This window comes from Myotis myotis, unplaced genomic scaffold (assembly GCF_014108235.1).
Source record: "Myotis myotis isolate mMyoMyo1 unplaced genomic scaffold, mMyoMyo1.p scaffold_m19_p_1, whole genome shotgun sequence".
In the NCBI taxonomy this organism is placed as follows: domain Eukaryota; kingdom Metazoa; phylum Chordata; class Mammalia; order Chiroptera; family Vespertilionidae; genus Myotis; species Myotis myotis.
In genome coordinates, this window is record NW_023416313.1 from 112,530,628 (window position 1) to 112,544,541 (window position 13,914).

Genomic DNA, 13,914 nt, shown 5'->3' on the forward strand with positions numbered 1-13,914 from the left:
CAGGATAGACTGAGGTTAGACTAAAACAAACACTCAATAAGGAAAACCTTTGCAGTATATAAAAGGTTGTTGTTTTAGGTCCAGTTGGAAATATGTTTGAGTGTCCCTGACACTAGAGTTGGAAATGAAGGACTTAGTCTTAGAATAAGGTATTAATGTGGTGAAATTGGGGGCAGGTTAAGTGTTGAAGCTACAAATTGATAATATGATCATGGTCCAGTAAAGGGTTTGGTTTTAACTATAGGTGAAGGGAGTTTTTATTTACTCATTTAATCATTTGTTTAATCATGTAACAAATACTAGGCCCTGTGCTGGCCTCAATTGTATAAAATGACTAAGACATGATCCATAAATACCAGGAGATGGAGGGAAGCTGGAAAAGATAGCCTTCCATAGTAAGAACTGCAACAAATGCTATAGTCAAAGTCTGTACAAAGAGGCACAAGCAGTGAAAACATCACCATAGTTGTCTAGAAGCTTACTACAAAAGCTCCCACATAAGCAGTAGAATGTAGTGGAAAAAGCACTCACTCTGGTATCAGATCTGGATTCAGACACCAGCCTCACCATATTTTAGCTACATAACCTCTCTACTGTTAAATTTTCTTATCTTTGAAATGGTCCAAATGGTCCTTATCTCATCAAGCTGAGGATGTAGATTAAATTAGATTATTTGTAAAAAAAAAGTCTAGCACAGCCTGTGGCCCAAATTAGATGCCAGTATATGCTAGTATGTACTGTGATAAGGTCTTCTAAGAGCTACATACCAGGAAACTCTTAGCTTGAATAGGGAACATAAACATTCTAATTACTGATATGTATTTTCCTTCACTGGAAATTAAGAAATTGATATTTTTTTTTTGTCAATATGCCAAAATCTTCTAAGTTGAGGTAGCCTTTCAGAGCCAACTTAATTCTGAATACACTGACAAAACAGAGGACCTCTCCAGGCAGGAAATCCACATCTTCCTATCGCTCATTTCCGGCTTCAATAAGAGCTAAGATACTCATCCATAGGAATGAGGTGTTTTGTCAGACTTACCCATCAATATGCACTTTCCCTTGTTTAATAATATGAATCCCCAGTCTTAGATGGATACATGCCTGTCAAATTAGAGATTACATTTCCAAGCACACTTTGCATACCGTTATAACCATGTGACTAAATTCTGGCCAATAAGATGTGAGCAAAATGCTTTTCTCCCACTTCTGGTTTGTGCTTCTGGAAACTCGGATGTGCTTCTCCGGGCTTTTCCTCTACCTGTTGGCCATAGCAGCGACGTTGGACCCAAGGAAGCCACGTGTTAAAGGTGGCAGAGCCAGCAAACTAGCTGTGGACTTGTCAGTGGACCATCATCGGGAACATTATTTGAGCAAAAGAAGAAACTCGTACCTAGATTAAACCTATATTTTGAGATATCATTTTATAGCAGCTTAGCCTTTATCCTAACTCAAACCTGAGGATGTGGTAAGATTGAAAAAGATAACATACGGAAACACCTAGCTCAGGGCCCAGGACAAGGTAGCCACACAGTAAAATTGGTGTTGAATTTTAATTTTTAAAATTTGACAACTGAATAACTTTTATTGCATGACAAAAATATACAAACTGTGTGGTAAGAATGATGTAGACTTCAAAAAGGAGTAGACTATGCTCTCTCTGTCTAGGAACTCATGTCCTAATAGGAGAATTGGACTCTGTGTTTCTGCTTCAAACCCTTTTGTAAGGATAAGATTACCAGCATTCCTGACGGAAGTCCAACCATTGTTGCAAGTGTCAAAACGGTAGGGACTTTGAAAAAGGCTCTCTGCTACTCTCTCCCACTCCCCTAATTTTGAGGTTTCTCCCTACCAAAAAAGCAATCTTATCCCAAGTTGGGCTCCTACCATTTAAAAATAACACCTCACTGTCATAATATATACTTCTTTGTGGCATATTAACAAATTGCGTTGACACGTACTTCAGAGAGAGTATTTAAGCTTTGCCTGCCACTTATGCCTTGTGGAAAACCAGTTTATCAAACTGATGGGGAGTATGACACATTAAAAATAGATGGATTTTATTTGAGAGGAGGGAACTGAAAGGAGGGCTAAGCCTAGGAGAGTGTTCAGAAATTGCAGGGGTAAAGGTGACTAGCATTAATGCCAAGAAGCACAAGCAACTGTTCTTGTTCATTTATTGAGGAAAAGCCTAAAGAACTTGCTCTCAGCCGAAACCGGTTTGGCTCAGTGGATGGAGCGTCGGCCTGCGGACTGAAAGGTCCTGGGTTCGATTCCGGTCAAGGGCATATACCTGGGTTGTGGGCACATCCCCAGTGGGAGTGTGCAGGAGGCAGCTGATCGATGTTTCTCTCTCATCGATGTTTCTGACTCTCTATCTCTCTCCCTTCCTCTCTGTAAAAAATCAATAAAATATATTTAAAAAAAGAAAAAAAAAGAACTTGCTCTCAGCTGGGCCACACAGAACAAGAGGGCCTGCTGTAGACTCCAGTCAGAAAGGTGAGCCCATCGCTGGTCCTCCATCCCTAGGAAGACACACAGCAGCCCTTGCATCTGATCAGGGTGAGGGCTCTATTAGGTCAGCTATTTTGCACAATAGAATCAGCTGGGAAGCTTTTATAAATTCTGATGCCCAGGCTGCACCTCCATTCAATTAACTTCTGGGGGTGAGACCCAGGCATCAGAATCTTTCAAAGCTCCCAAAGTGATTTCAACATGATGCAAAGGTTAAGAACCTCTGTGTTAGATCTTTCAAGCTCATATTCTCCAGACCTTTCCCAGAGACTGGTTAGGGGCTCACTGTGTATCCAGGAGCAAGTAACTAGAACAGTTCAACCCTAGTATCTTCCTGGAACTTACTTAGAGATTGGGTGACTTAAAGCTGAATTTCTCTGGTGCACCATTTCTTAGCAGGAACAGGCTTCAGACCAGGCTGCTGCAAATTGTATGCAGGTTGTGCACAGCACAAGGACACTTGGCAAAGGGGAAGAAGGGGCTGAAATTACAGCCTAAACTCTGCTCACCAAGTTGTCATTCTGGCCTTGGGCTTGGTCCAACTAAAGGGAAAGAGATGCTTATTCCTAATTGTCAGAAAGAAGAGGAAGGGTTAATAGTATCCCTGGTTCAGGGTCAGGTCTGCCTGAGACAGAGACAAAGGGAGATTCATGAACCATCTGCATCGAATTACTTGAGATCTTATTAAAATACAGGTTTCTGGGCTCTGATTCTAGACCTAACGAATCTGATCCCTGGGGACAGGGTCTAGAAATCTGTATTTTAATAATATCCCAATTGGTTTTCATCAAGCTGAAGTTCGATGACCACTGACCTAGGGTATGGGATGATCTTTCAATAAAAATAAATTGAAACCCTACTGGTGTGGCTCAGTGGTTGAGCATAGATCCATGAATCAGGAGATCATAGTTCGATTTCTGGTCAGGGTACATGCCCTGGGTTGCAGGCTTGATTCCCAGTAGGGGCCATGCAGGAGGCAGCCAATCAATGATTCACTCTCATCATTGATGTTTCTATCTCTCTCTCCCTTACTCTTTCTGAAATCAAATAAATAGATAAATAAATAATCACTTCCTACATGCCAGGCCCATGCTACTTTTCAGAGGTACAAGAGCAAATAAGATCCCACTCGTTCCTCAAACATCCTGAGTTAGTGGGAGACTCAGACAAAAATTTTGGTTCCCAGAAGCCCAAGCCATGACCTCTGCTGTGGTTCATATAGGTCTGGCTCATTTAGAGAAACAGTGAGCAGACCCGGAGATCTCCATAGGAGGCACTGAAGCTCCTCCCAAGAGAAAAGTCATCTCAGGGGAGTAGGAGCCAGGCACCACAAGCCCGGCCCACCAACAAAGCCTTCATTGTCAGGAAGGAGGAATGATTTGGGGGACAGCTTGGTGTCTGACACATATTTATTTGTGAGCCAAAGCCCCAAGGCTCAACCCCTGTTTAGGTCCTGTCTTTATATATCTGAGTCCCAGGGAAGCTGGGGGCATGTGCACTAAAACTGAAAGAGCTGTTTCCCTGTAGCCCATATAAGCTATTTGGGCAGAAGGAATGTGACTTGGGACCCCACTCATGAGCATACGCACAAAGGGAGAGGCATTCTTTGCCAATGCACGAACAGCAGCTCACAGTTTTGGCACCCTCTGGGCTCTTTCTCAGCTGCAGGGGCACCTGTGGTGCCTGGTGGACACAGCTGTGCCCAGGAGAGAGGACACTGAAGACAGGTGCTAGGGCAGCAAAGGAGGGACGACCTGCAGGCACCAGGTGGAGACGAGCTAGACTTGCCTGTGAGACACCCTAGGAAATGCCCACAGATAGCTGGGGAGCATTTGGGGTAGCTAGGATCAGATATTAATGGCATTAGTGGGTGAGAGGGGACTGGTGGCAGGAGCCCTAGAAACATGGGTAAAAGACCCAGAAGATTTGGCTTCTTTTCATTCGTCATCTTTGCTGCAGAAAGAACTTGGTGCCTAATTGGAGTAACTTCTGATTTGTAGCCAGATCAAGTACTTGGAGAGGCCCTGAGGCATGAGCACTGGGATGGGGCAGGCTGTTGAGAGGAAAGGACCCTAGAGTTCTGAGGGGCAGGCGGTGAGGGTCATTTCCTTTGCTCAGGGGAAGGTCTAGCGTATTCTGGTCCCTGCTCACCTTTCCCCACTCATCTCATGTCACCCTAGCCCTTACTCTCTCTGCTCCAGCCATGTGGAACTTCTCTCAGTTTATTCTAAAGCACTTTAGCTTCCTATGCTTTAAATATGCTGTTTCGGATGTTTTAAATGCTTCTGCACTTTTCCCCTGGCCAACTCCTACTAATCTTTCAGGTTGCAGCCAAAATGGCACTCACTAGGGTGGACCTTCCTGGTGGACCAGGTTAGTTGTATAGGACATTAAATGCAGTTCATAAACTCAGATGTGGAGACCTAAATGTAACTCTTTGGGGTGATGAAAACTGAATCTCGGTTTTAATTTGGGCTCAACCCATAACTTGGACTTGGATCAAATTCCAGGCGTCTGGTCACCAGTCATCTGCTTATCCAGGAATCTGTCTACTGAGATTTCTGTATCATCAATCAAGAGCTCTCTTGGCTGCTTCAATGCCAAGTTTGGGGCATGAGGATCTTTTCAAGGCTCTCTGTGATCCCATGCACCTGGAACCAACACCACTGACATGCAATCATTTTCCTCCTTTTTCTCTTGCTTCCATTCTGGAGGAATCATATTCTGATCCAGGGGAAGTTGCTCTCATCCCAAACCCTATTCTGCCTAGTGGTTGTTGAATTCTTTCCTAAAATGTTATTATTTTCATGGATACAGAAAAAATAAAATGAATGTCCTTATAAACTACTGGATTAAAAATTGTTAAGATTTTTTCATCATTATTTCCTCACCTCTAAGTCTTAAAAATAAGGACATTCATCTACATAAGCACAACACTATGGCCTCATCTAACAAAACTAGAGGCCTGGCGCACGAAATTCATGCACTTGAGGGGGGCCTCAGCCCGGCCTGCACCCTCTCGCAGCCTAGGAGCCCTCAGGGGATGTCCAACTGATGGCTTAGGCCTGCTCCCCACAGAGAGCGGTCCTAAGCCAACAGTCAGACATCCTTAGCACTGCATGGAGGTGGGAGAGGCTCCCGCCACCGCCACTATGCTCGCCAGCAGTGAGCTCAGCTTCTGGCTGAGCAGCGCTCCCCCTGCAGGAGTGCACTGACCACCAGAAGGAAGCTCCTGCATTGAGCGTCTGCCCCCTGGTGGTCAGTGCATGTCATAGTGGCTGGCCATTCTGCCGTTCGGTCAATTTGCATACTAGCTTTTTATTATATAGAATTATCTATATTTCCACAAAATCATCTAATATCTAGTTCACATTCAAATCCCCCAAATGTTCCATTCCAATCTTTTTTTTTTTTTTTTTGCTTAAAAATAAAAACTAGGATCTAATTAAGCATCACACATTGCATTATCTCTTTATATTCTTCTAGCCTATTTTATTCTAGAATATCTCCTCCACCTTTTTATGTCATTATTGTCACTTCATGGTGTTGACATTTTTGAAGGATTCATGTCAGTTTTCCTAAAGGACTCAGGTTTTGGAAACAAAAGCCAGAGAACTCTGCTCCAAACTTTCTCTGAGGCAAAAAGTTTAACCAACCCCATCCTGGTTTACTCAGGATTGAGGGTTTTCTCTGACTGGGCAGGTTTAGTGCCAAAATCAAGAAAGACATGGACAAACCAGAATGCATTAGTTACCCTCAGGAAAGGAGGCACAGAATTGGATATTTGCTTGAGTGGTTGCCAGGCACAGGGTAAAAGCCTAAAAATGATAGTTACCCAATATTAAAGAGCTGCACTTGATTGATAGGTGCTTTCTAGCATTCTGTGGTTATGCTTTTGCAACACTCATCATTTTTTTACTCTGATTATTGTCTACATTTCCCAATAGACAGTAAGCTCCATGAAGGCAGGAACATGTATGTCTTTCTCATTACCATAATCCCACTGTATCTCTATAGTCCTCCTATATATAGTGTTTTTTAAATATTTATTGAATGAAGAAATAATTGAATAATGTCAAGATATTTCAGAATTGAATGTATAAAGTAGAGTTCATCATTTTCTGAATGCCCAGCTAAAAAAAATTGAAGCAGTAAGACTGCAGCCCTAGTTGATACTCTCCATACCTCTAATCAATGAATACTAATAGGTTATGTGGACTGCATGGAAATCTTAACAGGCATCCTGTACAACAGTGTTGGCCATCCAGGTGAGACTTTGGAAGTCTAGTAATCTTTAAGATCAAACTTAGACCTTAGCTTCTAAGTCCTCCGAAGTTTCGTGCAACAGGGAATGGATAAGGATAAGGGGTACCTGGGAATCTGGAGACACTTAACCCATTGGCTAAGCAGCACTGGCCCATATACAAGAGTCCTGAGAAAATCAATCGCACTGTAATAAAATTCAATTAAATCAGGTAGAAATCAAAATAATAATCCTATGGTATTTTAAATTTTAATCATAATTAAATTATTATTAAAATAATAATTCTACTTGTACCATTCTTTAGATTTGAACCATTTGGGCCATTAAATAATTGGTCTCTGAGAAGCCAAGAAGGAGGGGCTGGAGTTGGGGAAGCCATTGAAATATGGTGTAATTCTGGACCTGGCCTGAACTCAGGTTGGCTCAAGGTCAAGTCTGGCCCTTGGGAATTCTTCTGGACTGGGGATTTGGTGACAGACTTGAAGTTGCAATGAGTACCTGATTGTAGATAGTTTAATTGGAGGCTGGTCTGGGCTGGAGTCTTGAAGGGCCCACTGCCCAGGATTGACAGGGTACAAGTGGAAGATATCACATCTCAATGCATGCTCTCTCTTTCTTTTCTCCCTCTCCAGAGGAAGATCTGGTTGGGACCCAGGCTAAGTAAAAAAGGGCTGACTTTGTGGCAAGAACACTTAGTTCAGTTACTCACCAAAGAAAGAGGTGTCAGGGACACTACAAAGTATCAAAGAAAGACTTGATACAGAAGAGCATTTAGAAAAGAAAAGGACTTCTTAACTGAGAAGAAATTTTGAAATATATCATGAGATTTTTTTTTTCTTAATCCTGAACATCAACAGAGTACTTTTTATGTGTCCCTCACACTAGGGTGGGGACTGAGGTACTGAGAAGACACCAAAGTATTGCAAAGAAGATAAAAAGAATGACCATTCATGAAGCAATTGCTGTTTACTATGCGCATGACCTCATTTCATCCGTGCAACAGTCCTAATGAAGTATTGTTTGGGGAAAGTGAGGTTTAGTAAAATTAAATGACTTGCTAAGTTATATGGCTGGGATGTGACAGAACATGAACATTTATACTTGTGCTGTCTGACTCCAAATCTCTACCTTTCCCACTATACCACGCTGCATTCTTTTGTAGATACAATGGGATGAAGGCCTAAACAGACTCAGAAGTGGGAGGATTATTAAATCCAGGTGAAGGACACACTCATTGCTGCCGTGCTATTCCAAGAGCCCTGGAAAGATATTTTTGCTTTCCAATTTTATCTCCCACACCTACCACAGTCCTGGCATGCATTGCTTTGAGATGAATATAGGGGCCATGCCTCTCAGAGCCATTCTAAATGGGGAGAGTTCCTCTGTACTCTTCTTCTCTGTCACCTCCATTCTAATACATTCCAGATGTCCCAGCAGCTTCATTTCTCAGTATTAGCTGTGAACTTCAGAGCACTGTGTTTGCCTGTCTCTGGCTTGATTGTCTTTTGTTCTTGAGGGAGGGGAAAGGGCGCGGATAGCCTGGAGGGTGGCCTGATTTTTCATTTTGCAATCTCCAGCCACAGCTGCTAAAGAAAACTTATATTGTGTTTTATTCAGTGGGGAAAACATGTTTTGCTTTGCACTCTTGTGTAACCATGACACATCTTGAGTAACTTAGCTTAACACTTCCCTCCAGTGTCACATTTGGGCTAAATGACATAGAAAAATGTTCACCTTGACCGTCACATATGTTTGGATGTGTACCCTGCAGGGATTCATGTAGCAGTTACAGGCAGGGCCCACCACCTTTATCCCACATCACATTATTACTTGTAAATGGTCAGGGTCCAAAAAATGATATTTGGGCACTGAAAATGGAAACACCGGACGGCTTCGAAAGAAGTACCTGGGAGATTTATTCAAACTCAGACTGGATGCTCGGCCAGTGTGGCTCAGCGGTTGACCATCAAGAGGTCACAGTTTGATTCCTGGTTATGGCACATGCCCGGGTGATGGGCTTGATCCTCAGTAGGGGGCAGTCAATCAATGTTTCTCTTTCATCAATGATGTTTCTATTTCTCACTCCCTCTCCCTTCCTCTCTGAAATCAATATAAATGTATTTAAAAAAAACTTAGACTGGCTCCCATCCCCAGACTTTCTGATTCAGTAGGTCTAGAGTAAAGCACAAAAATTTGCATTTCTGGTAAGTTCCTAGGTCAGTGATGGCGAACCTTTTGAGCTCGGCTTGTCAGCATTTTGAAAAACCCTAACTTAACTCTGGTGCCGTGTCACATATAGAAATTTTTTGATATTTGCAACCATAGTAAAACAAAGACTTATATTTTTGATATTTATTTTATATATTTAAATGCCATTTAACAAAGAAAAATCAACCAAAAAAATGAGTTCGTGTGTCACCTCTGACACGGGTGTCATAGGTTCGCCATCACTGGCCTAGGTGATGCTAATACTACTGGTCAGGAGTTGGTTATAAAGGGACATATTTTGAAAATCGCAGCTTTAAACTTTGGTCAACCAAAGTGAGGAATTGAACACAGTACATGCGATTGGCAAAAACTATATAGAGCTGTATACAGTGGCAAAGTTCAGTTTTATGCTTTGTTTTGTTTTCCTAACTAGCCAAGAATTGATGCTAAAATGAGATGGCCCCATTTAATCATTGCTGGTGGAAGGATGCTTTGGTACAAGCTTTCTAGAAAACTAATTGGCAGTAAATAAGTATTTATAGACCTTGATCCCACCATCTAGGTATTCCCTACCCTAAAGAAATAATCAGAAATATGCATAAAGATTAAGGTACAGGAATATTTATTGCAGCTTTATTTAAAATGGTAGACACTTGGAAATCACATAAATAGCCAATAGTTCATAAATTATAATAATGTTCATACAATGAAATATTATGCCACCATCGAAGTACTTGTTACTGTAGACAGTCCATCAGAGCACCAGGGAGTCTCCCCCATTGACCAAGGTGGCCCAGGGGGAGATTCTTACACTGAGTGTGCCAAAAGCTAGACAGGTGAATGAGCAGAGCCCAAGCACACCAAAAGCTACAAAGATAACTGGAGAGGGCCCCCAGTGCCAGAAAGCTAGCAAGATACTTGGATAGAAATAAGTCATTTCCTTCCTATCCCTGTAAGCACCATGGCTTGAGCAGGAAAGGGAGATCATCTTTGAGATGGGAGTCCACCATTCTCCCAGATCACAGTACCTGAATAAAACCTCTTTCCTTTTGCACAAGCACCTAGAGTTTGGCTTTCCTTGAGGCAGGTAGCCAAACCTGCATTTTTCAGTTACAGTTTTTGGCAACTCTGAAGGGACAGCATGGGCCTCAGTAAGTCCCTGAGGGCCTGGGCTGGGGTCCCAGCCGCCTGTGGCAGGCCAACTCCTGAACAGGACTGTGGGGATTTCCCACCAGCTCCTGAGAGCTTTTCTGTGGGAATTTCTCTGCACTCCTTCTCAAGGCATCAGCCACCTGAAACACTTGGCTGATGAAAAGAAAGGGTTTCTGGGGAACAGACGGACTCCAACGCTGGGTAAGTCAAACTGGTGTGCAAACCCAGGGTCCTCTGTCTCTATTGCTTGGGCTTCACAATACTTGAGTCCAGTTAGGACCATTCCTCATACCAATTGGTAAGCTGTCCCTGCCAGGTGGGCTTCATTCCGTTCGGGTCTGGTAAGAGCCACTTGTTGTATTGGTTGGTAGGAGATAAGACCCTGGGAGTTGCTTGTGAGCACTCATTTGGATGAATAGAATTAGGAATCCAAGTTCTGTTGGTATGTTCCCACTTTCTTTGAGGTCTTGCAATGGTTATGGTTTGGGTTTACACTTTCATGCCACCAGGGCTTGTTCTGTTTCAACTCCTGAAGGGATCCCACTGGGCCGAACTTTAGCAGATTGGTTGATGTACAGCTGTGAACCAATGACTAAGAAGGAATTGGTTTTCTATTGTAACACTGGTTGGCCTATGTATACTTTAGACTACAGGGAGGGAGGAATGGCCCCTAAATGGTTCCCTAAATTACTACACCATCATACAATTGAAATTGCTTTGCCAGTCATCAGGGAAATGGGACAAAATCTCTTATGTCCAGGCATTTATATCTTTACACAATACGGATTTGGCAAAGAAAGGGAACAACCAAATGATGCAGAGAAGGGAATTGGCTTCAAAACCCCTCCCTGATAGTAAGACACAGGAAGAAAAGGAAAATGAGGAGATGAGTCTCCTTAATGTCCTGAATTCAGAGGACCCAGGATCATCAGCAGGAAGATTTCCCCACCACCACCCCTGCTGTCAGATATTCTTGCTAATGGGCCCAGAGATGCAACAGCCCCACCCCTGTATGATTAAGGAATGGTCTCCTCCTTGAAGACCTTGCAGGGCACCCAACTTGGCCAGAAAGTATCCCTATCCAGAGCAAGACAATTCCCTTTGAGGCAAAACCCTATAGGTGAAATAAACCAGGAAGGCCAGCCTACTAGCTACTATTGGCCCATACTCCATTTTCCACTCCATATTTACTGAATTGGAAGAATTATAACCCCTTACATTAGGGAAGACCCCAGAAAACAGCAGATCTTATCATCTCCATTTTTTGCCACTTGTCATCCAAACTGGGCAGACAACAGGAGAAAGGTGGCTAGTTATATAATACTAGGGGCTCAGTGCATGAATTTGTGCACCAGTGCGGTCTCTCGGCCTGTCCTATGGAATTGGGCCAAAACCAGCTCTCCGACATCCCCCGAGGGGTCCTGGATTGTGAGAAGGCACAGGTCAGGCGAAGGGACCCACTGCACGATCAAGGCCAGGGAGGGATGCAGGAGGTTGGACAGCCCGGGAGGGACTGCATGAGGGCTCCAGGTTATGTCCAGCCTGTTTCACTCAGTCCCGTTTGGGCAGACCCCAGCAGCAAGCTAACCTACTGGTTGGAGCATCTGCACCCTGGTGGTCAGTGCACATCATAGCAACTGATTGACTGGTTGACTATCTGCCCCCTGGTGGTCAGTGAACATTATAGGAAGCAGTTGAGCGGCCTTAGCATATCATTAGCATATTACGCTTTGATTGGTTGAACGGACGACTGGACAACTGGACACTTAGCATATTAGGCTTTTATTATATAGGAAGGCTAATGAAGAAGCTCATGCCTTCCATCAAGAGAATCCCAACAGGGACCTCCAACCCAGCTGGGGCAATTCCCTTGACAGAGCTCAAGTGGGACCCGAATAGCAGGGACCTAGCCTTCCTAGAACATTATAAAAGGTGCATATTGGAAGGGCGTAAGAAAGGGTGCCTAAACAAAAGAGCCTGAATATGATAGAAGCCAATCAACAGAAATAAAGCCAAGATCCTTCTGAATTTTTAGAAAGACTCTATCAGGCCTTTTGAAAGCATGTAGATGCTGACCCATGGGCACCAGAAAATGTCTGGATGTAAACATGATTTTTATTGGGCAAAGTGCCATGGATATCAGAAGGAAGCTCCAATATTTAGACAGAGCATTGGGAATGAATTCCTCCCAGCTTGTGGACATGAAGTTTACCATGCCAAAGGAATTAAAGCAGGCTACCATTTTCTTAGAAACAGTGCAGGGAAACCAGAAGGAAAGGTGGAACCTGAAAGGAAAGGGAAAGACCTACTAGGGGCCAATCTATGTGCCTATTGAAAAGAGAAAGGCCATTGGAAAAAGGCTATTGGACTGCCTGGAACTCAAAAATAAAAATAAAAAGGATAGAAACTCTCTCCGAGAAATGTTAGAAAGGAATGACGAATCTGGTAATGAGCAAGGAGGCCCAGGAGCACCCCTAGAACACATCTGACCTGTTGGTATTTCCCCACAGGACCCCAGGGTACAATTAACAATGAGGAACAAGATAATTTACTGCCTCATAGATATGGGAGCTACAAAACTAACCAAAAAAAGTTTAGCTACAGTTGTAGTTACTGGAGTGATCGGACAATCACAAACACAGATGTTCCTTCAACCTCTAGAATGCCAGCTTGGGGATCAAAAACTTACACATAGTTTTCCCTATAGTCATACTGCCCCATTTCATTGTTGGACCAAGATTTATTTGGTAAATTGCATGCACATATAACTTTTTCCCCTGAGAAGCATCGATGTTGTTTATGAGTCCAGCTGGAACATGCTCTCCAGTCCAGGTGCTCCCAACTTGCTAGGAAAGACACGGAGGTTAATTCTTCCTACCTGAGATGGGAATTATGACGAGGTTGATTGAGCTGTTTAGGCTGAAGGAAACCTAGGTAGACAGTTAACATCCAACCTGTAAAAATTAACCTAAAAGATGGGGCAAAACCTACAAGATGGAAAAAAAAATATCCCTTTAAGAATGAAGCTTTAGAAGGAATTCAACCAGTCTGTAGAAATTCTTAAAATCAGGATTAATTCAGGCATGCCTCACCCTGATGAACATTGGTTTCTACAGGACCTTAGGGCCATAGATGACATTGTCCAGGATATTCTTCCTACAGTGCCCATGCCTTGCATTTTGTTGACCATGGTGCTCAGGGATAGCAAATGATTCTCAGTCCTAGATTTGAAGGATGCTTTTTCCTTCATCCCAATAGATGAACAGGTTAAACTATCATTATTATTATTTTATTATTTTTTAAAAAATCTTTATTATTGAAAGTATTACATATGTCCCCTTTTCCCACCATTAACCCCCTCCAGCCCACCCTCACCCCTCACCCAGACCTTCATCACCCTATTGTTTGTGTCCATGGGTTATGCGTATATGCATACAATGTCTTTGGTTGATTATTTCCCACCCACTCACCCTCCCCCACCTTCCTTCTAAGATTATTAAAAATATATATATTTTTATTGATTTCAGAGAGGAAAAGAGAGGGATAGAGAGATAGAAACATCAATGATGAGAGAGAATCATTGATTGGCTGCCTCCTTCACATCTGGGCAAGTGCTCTCACCAGGTATCCAACCATGACCTCCTGGTTCATAAGTCAATGCTCAACCACTGAGCCAGGCCAGTTGGGCTTAAACTATTCTTTGCCTTTGAATGGAAGGACCCAGAAACTAAAGCAGTGCCCCAATATTGTTGGACTGTGTTGTCACAAGGATTTAA